Here is a 6000-nt window from a genome sequence, read left to right on the forward strand (position 1 = left end):
CAAGATTGTTCAATCTTGTCTTTTTACTCAGCCTGAGAATATGTTTTGCTTCACAGTGGTCTTGAATTCAGATTAACAAACACAACACACAATATGCTTCATCCAGCAAAGAGTTTACTTAGATTTAAGAAAGGATATAGGACAGAATATAACATGTACAGAAGTTGTTTGTCAAAAGTCCTAGGTAATTGGAAGGGGAAAAATTGGGAGAGGCTGTACTCAAAGGAAGCTATTCAGTGCATGGCTGTTTTCCTCAACTCCTTGCAAAACTAGTTTTTTATCAGAGTACATGAATGAGTATTGCCACACTAGTTGTCAAATGTTTTCTTAATCCAGCAAGTTGTACAAGTCTTGTAAACAACATCATGCCTTTGATTCAGGAGACCTGAGTATTACTGATAATCTCTGACAAAGAATCAGGCAATGGTTGTCCCATATGTGGAATTTAAAAACATTCTTTTAATCTGTCTTCTTATTGCTGCCTCTGGCCAGGTTTTTTTGTTTTGTTTTGTTTTAAGTTTGACTCTCACTTCCCTCTTACAGCTTTTTTCACGGTTGATTTTTGGGAGGGGAAACAAACAGCAGTCAAAATATGAGACATTTATTTCACATGGTAGGTGCTTAGTAAATATTGTTACGAGTTTAAGCTATTGCGTAGATGATTATAGAGTTTTGAGAATTCCCTAGATCATTTTAGTCATAGAAGTGATTTTATTTTCTCATTAGATACTGCTTTTGCAAAAAATAAAGATGATGGAAAATGGTACTATTTTGATGACAGTAGTGTCTCCACTGCATCTGAAGACCAAATTGTGGTAAGTATATTATGTATTTCCCAAAAATTGTGGGATCAACTGTTTTTATGAATAAGAATTCGCAAAATGGAAGGGATGATGGTGTAGTTCATTGGTAGAGGACATGCTTAGTTAGCATGTATGGGTTCAATCCCTATCTTGTACACTGCCCCACCACAAGAAAAAAGGCAAATTAATAAAAGGGGCCCATGGAACACTATTGTATATATTCTAGCATGCCTTGTAGCTAAGAGACACTTGCTCTGATTTAAAGAAACATAAAATTGTACCCTAAATGGACACTTGTCTTCAAATTTGCCCATAACAAAAGCACAAAATGCAGTCTGAAAAGTTTTCATGTAACTTGTACAATGGAGTTTCTAATGAAAATTAGTTTTCCTCTAAAAAGTAGGTCAGCTCTTACCATTTCAGATATTGACTACTTAAAAGTCAAAATCCTTTAAATGCCTTACCATACCTATGATCTTTAAAGCCTAAGACAATTAGACATTTAAGTTCAAAATGACATAATCTTTTAAAAATTATTAACTTCTTTTAAACAATATAATTTTTAAAAGATTAACTCCTTTTGTATGCTTGTTACTCTGGTATTCTGTGACTAGTAGAAAAATAAGAATGTTACATCTGTTTACGCTGGCATTCATTTATCATCCACATTTGTTGTGTTTTACATCTGAGCAGATTTTTATTTTCAGATGTTGAGATGGAAAGTGACTAGTGTGTTTTTAGAAGAAAGTTAAAAATTGTTTAATAAGGGTTTATTTTTCTATAAATTTTGCAGCTCTATAAATTTTACCCATTGTTAGAATACTACAAAGAGTGAGAATATTGTATTTGCTCATATGATAGTATTATTCAAAAGGCTTTCTGTTGATGTGAGAAAAACTAACTTACTTTATTTCCCAGATTAAAGTATATTCCCTGAGGGCAAAGACTAACTTTTTAGTTTTTGATGCTTTAAAGTCTTCAGTTTATAAAAGCAAATTGATAAATTTCTGAGCCCAATTATTGGCATAGTTTTATTCTGTCCTTGCATGAATAGCACTGAAGTGTTTGTTTCTCTCTTTTTCTCTCCTTCCCCGTGTGTGTGTGTGTGTGTGTGTGTGTACAGTCATATATCACTTAAAATAGGAACACATCCTGAGAATGCATTGTTAGGTGATTTGTTGTACAAACAGCATAGATTATTCTTACACAAACATAGATTATATAGCCTACTACACACTTAGACTATATTATAATCTTACGTGATAACCATCATATATGCTTTCCATCATTGACCAAAATGTCATTCTATGGTGTGTGCCTAAGTTAACATTTCCAATTTATACTTAAACTCCTCATTCTTTTGTCCTCAATTTTTTTTCGGTTCTCTTTTATCTCCTAACCCAAATATCCTAAAATTGCCAACATCCCATCCTTCAAAGTCTCTTTAACATTATTGCCCTAATCTCCCTTTCAAGTAATTTATCTTATTTATATACACTACATGAATTTGATTTTGCCATGCATTTAATAATGATGGTTCTTTGTGTGTGTGTGTACATACACACAATCGTGGGTCACTTAACAGGGATACATTCTAAGAAATGCATCTCTAGGTGATTTGTTGTGCAAACATCACCAGTATTTGAATACCTTACTGATGGATGTGGTGTCTTTTATATGAGGGACTCTATTACAAGCAGCATTAAAAGACAGCTATTTCTCTTCTGGGTAGTGCACACCTGTAACACCAACTATTCAGGAGTCTGAGGCAGTAGGATCGAAAGTTCAAGGCCAGGCCTAGCAATTTAGCTAGACACTATCTCAGAATAAAAAATTTAAAATGTGCTGGGGTTGGAGCTCAGTGGTAAAGCACCCCAGTGTACAATCCCCAGTACCTTAAAAAAAATAAAAATAAAAAAATAAGACAACTATCCAAGTTAATAATTGTGTTATAAGTTCCATTAAATATTTTACTATGGTTACACCTGAGACAGATGTCTCAACTCAGATTTGGAGTTTAAACAAATAAGACTAAGGAAATCCTCATAGTGAAAGTGCTGTTTGACCTGAGTCTACTAATACAAATGAGTAAATTAAGGAAGCAAAGGGGTTCTAAGCAAAAAGAACAATACTGCAAAAGAAAGGAGACTTGAGGGCAGGATGTTCTAAGGGCACAAAATGTTCTTGTAGGAATATGGGGAAGTAATTAGGCTAGAGATAAATTTAAGTCTTAAAGAAAATCAGCATCCCAGTTGTTTAAATGTTTCTTTAAAGACTGAAAAACCAGGGGCTGGGGATGTGGCTCAAGCGGTAGCGCACTCGCCTGCCATGCTTGCAGCCCGGGTTCGATCCTCAGCACCACATACAAACAAAGATGTTGTGTCAGCCGAGAACTAAAAAATAAATATTAAAAAAATTCTCTCTCTGTCTCTCTCTCTCTCTCTCTCTCTCTCTCTCTATTCCCCACTCTTTCTTTAAAAAAAAAAAAAAAAAAGACTGAAAAACCAGCCAGGTGTGGTGTGGTACACATCTGTTATCCCAGTGGCTTGGGAGGCTGAAGCAAGAGGATCATGAGTTCAAAGCCAGCCTCTGAAATTAGCAAGGCTTGTCTCAATTAGCAACACCCTGTCTCAAAATAAAAACTGAAAAGGGCAGGGGATGTGGCTCCTTGGTTATATACCCCTGAGCTCACAATCCCTGGTACCAAAAAAAAAAGAAAAAAGACTGAAACCATTAGATGATTGTTAAGCAGTAGAGTGACATTATTAAATTTGTATCTTAACTTCTCTACAAGAACATTTAGATTTAAAGCACTGAGTAGAGAAAGTAGAAAGTCCATACAGAAGGCTGTCACAATTAACTTAATCAAATTAGTGGTAGTGCCAGTACAGACAAGGGGAGAGTGAATCTGAGAGAGATTTCCAGTATAAAATAAATAAAATTTTATAAATAATGATGTAGAGATGCAGGAGGGGAAAGTTGAAGGTGTCTCTTACTTTAACATTAACCGAGATTGGGAATTTAGGAAGAAAATTTGCTGTGTAGTTTGAAGTACCTATATGATAGTTATCTTGTAGAAATTTCTACTAGGTAGTTGTATTAATAAGATGAGTTCAGAGGGTGATAACTGGTTTAAATTATAAATTTGAGGAGTTCAGAGTTGATAGCTGGTTTAAATTATAAATTTGAGTTGTCAGCCTTAGGTAGAAATTGAAGCCAAAAGCTTGAATTAGTTATCTAGTGAGAGGATACAAATTGAGAAAGAGAGTTGAGCTGAGTGCAAAACATAAAGGTTAGGATTTAATGAAGCCACAGAATAGTCTGAGAAGAAACCTGAAGAGATAGTAGAAGATCTAAAGAGAACTGGTGTCACAGAAGCCAAAAATTGATGAAGGGAAAAGTAGTAGGTAGGACATTAAATACTATAGAGAAATTCGCCATTTACGTTGTTGTTCAGAGGTTATTGACCCAGTTGAAAGTCAATTTATTAAAATGGTTTGGGCAAAAGTTAGATTACATTGAATTGAGTTTGTGTGAGAGTGAGTTACGGGTATAGACTACCCTATCAGCCTAGTTGTAAGGAAGAAAGAAGTATGTGGCATCTAGAAGGGAGGTAGAATGGTAGGGGATTTATGATGAAAAAAAAACTTAAGTATTCTTTAATGCCAAAGAGAAAAAGTCTAGAAGATAAAGACTCATTAAAATATACAATGAGTGGGGCGTGGTGGCACACACCTGTAATCCCAGTAGCTTGGGAGGTTGAGGCAGGAGAATCACCAGTTCAAAGCCAGCCTCAGCAATTTAACAAGACCCTGTCTCAAAAAAAAAATAAATAAAGTGGGCTAGGAATGTGACTCAGTGGTTAAGTACCTCAGGGTTAAATCCCGGTACCAAATAAAACAAAAAGATACATAGTGATTGGGTGGAGGGGATGCTCAGCAATAGAGTGCTTACCTAGTACTCATGAGGAGGCCCTGGGTTGAATCCCCAGCAGCACCACAAGCATACCCCCACCATACACACACACAGAAAGACACAGTGGTAATTGGTGGAAAATGTCCTTAATACAGTAGAAGAAGTTGGACTATAGAGCAAACATGGGATGAAACAACTATTAGATAAAAAGCTCACCTTTTCCTTAGAGAAAAAAGGAAGGAAGACATAGAATTCTATTTCATGTTAGAGTAACTAGGTTAATCTAATCTATAGTTGTGTTTATTTCTTAATCCAAATAACAGAAAAAAATGTTAATCTAAGCATTTTTCCTTTACATGTAGAAATCATCTTATATTTACTTAATTTTAGTAACTTCCATTTGAACCATGTGTGGTTTTTTTCTATTTGATTTGGGCCTCGTTAACAAAATTGATACCAGGTAAAATACTCATACTATAGTTAATGTGTTCTTTAAGAATTGTGACCATTTTAACACCCTTTATTTGTTTTGACAGTCCAAGGCAGCATATGTACTCTTCTACCAGAGACAAGACACTTTCAGTGGAACTGGCTTTTTTCCTCTTGACCGAGAAACTAAAGGTGCTTCAGCTGCCACAGGCATCCCATTAGAAAGTGATGAAGATAGCAATGATAATGACAATGATATAGAAAATGAAAACTGTATGCACACTAATTAATGAAAGTCCTAGAAGCCATAAAAGAGAGACTTCCTGCTGGTGGTATCTATGGAAACGAAGTTACCCACCACATTAAAACAAGTCTGAGATGGGGAGTTTCAGATAACCGAATGTAAGTCCTTTATCAGATTTTAACTTGTGCAGTACTTGAAGTGAAACACAATGAAAACTTTAACAGAAATTGTCTCATAATACATTTACAGTCTTGTATTTACAAGCTAAATATATATAGGAAATCACAAATAAATCCCTTTTAAGTTTGCTGCTGTTTTGATGAATTATGTTTTCTTTAATTTTTTGGATGTGAGTTGATGACAAATGTTAAATTTGTGGATGTTGGTCATTTATTTTGCTCTGATTATACTGCAAGGAAACTATGAACTTAGTTTTTGGATAATCTAGTTCATGTGCATTAGGCTGCCATATATACTACTATAATGTTTTAGCTGCAGTATCAATATGGCGTAAATACTGCAGTAGTGCTGGAAAACCAAATTTTCAAATCTATCCCTGGTAATCAATATAGGCCTATTAAAAAACCAAATCATGATACAAGAAACAAT

The 6000-nt window shown here is 34.9% G+C and overlaps 1 pseudogene; it reads left to right on the forward strand.

The window, feature by feature from the left end:
- The window catches only part of LOC124081561 (ubiquitin carboxyl-terminal hydrolase 15-like), a 50896-nt pseudogene extending 45181 nt beyond the window's left edge, over nt 1-5715 (forward strand).
- The last annotated feature ends 285 nt before the right edge of the window (nt 5716-6000 follow it).

This window comes from Marmota monax, unplaced genomic scaffold (assembly GCF_021218885.2).
Source record: "Marmota monax isolate L192 unplaced genomic scaffold, Marmota_monax_Labrador192_F-V1.1 WCK01_AAM20220418_F8-fsc01495, whole genome shotgun sequence".
NCBI classification, from domain to species: domain Eukaryota; kingdom Metazoa; phylum Chordata; class Mammalia; order Rodentia; family Sciuridae; genus Marmota; species Marmota monax.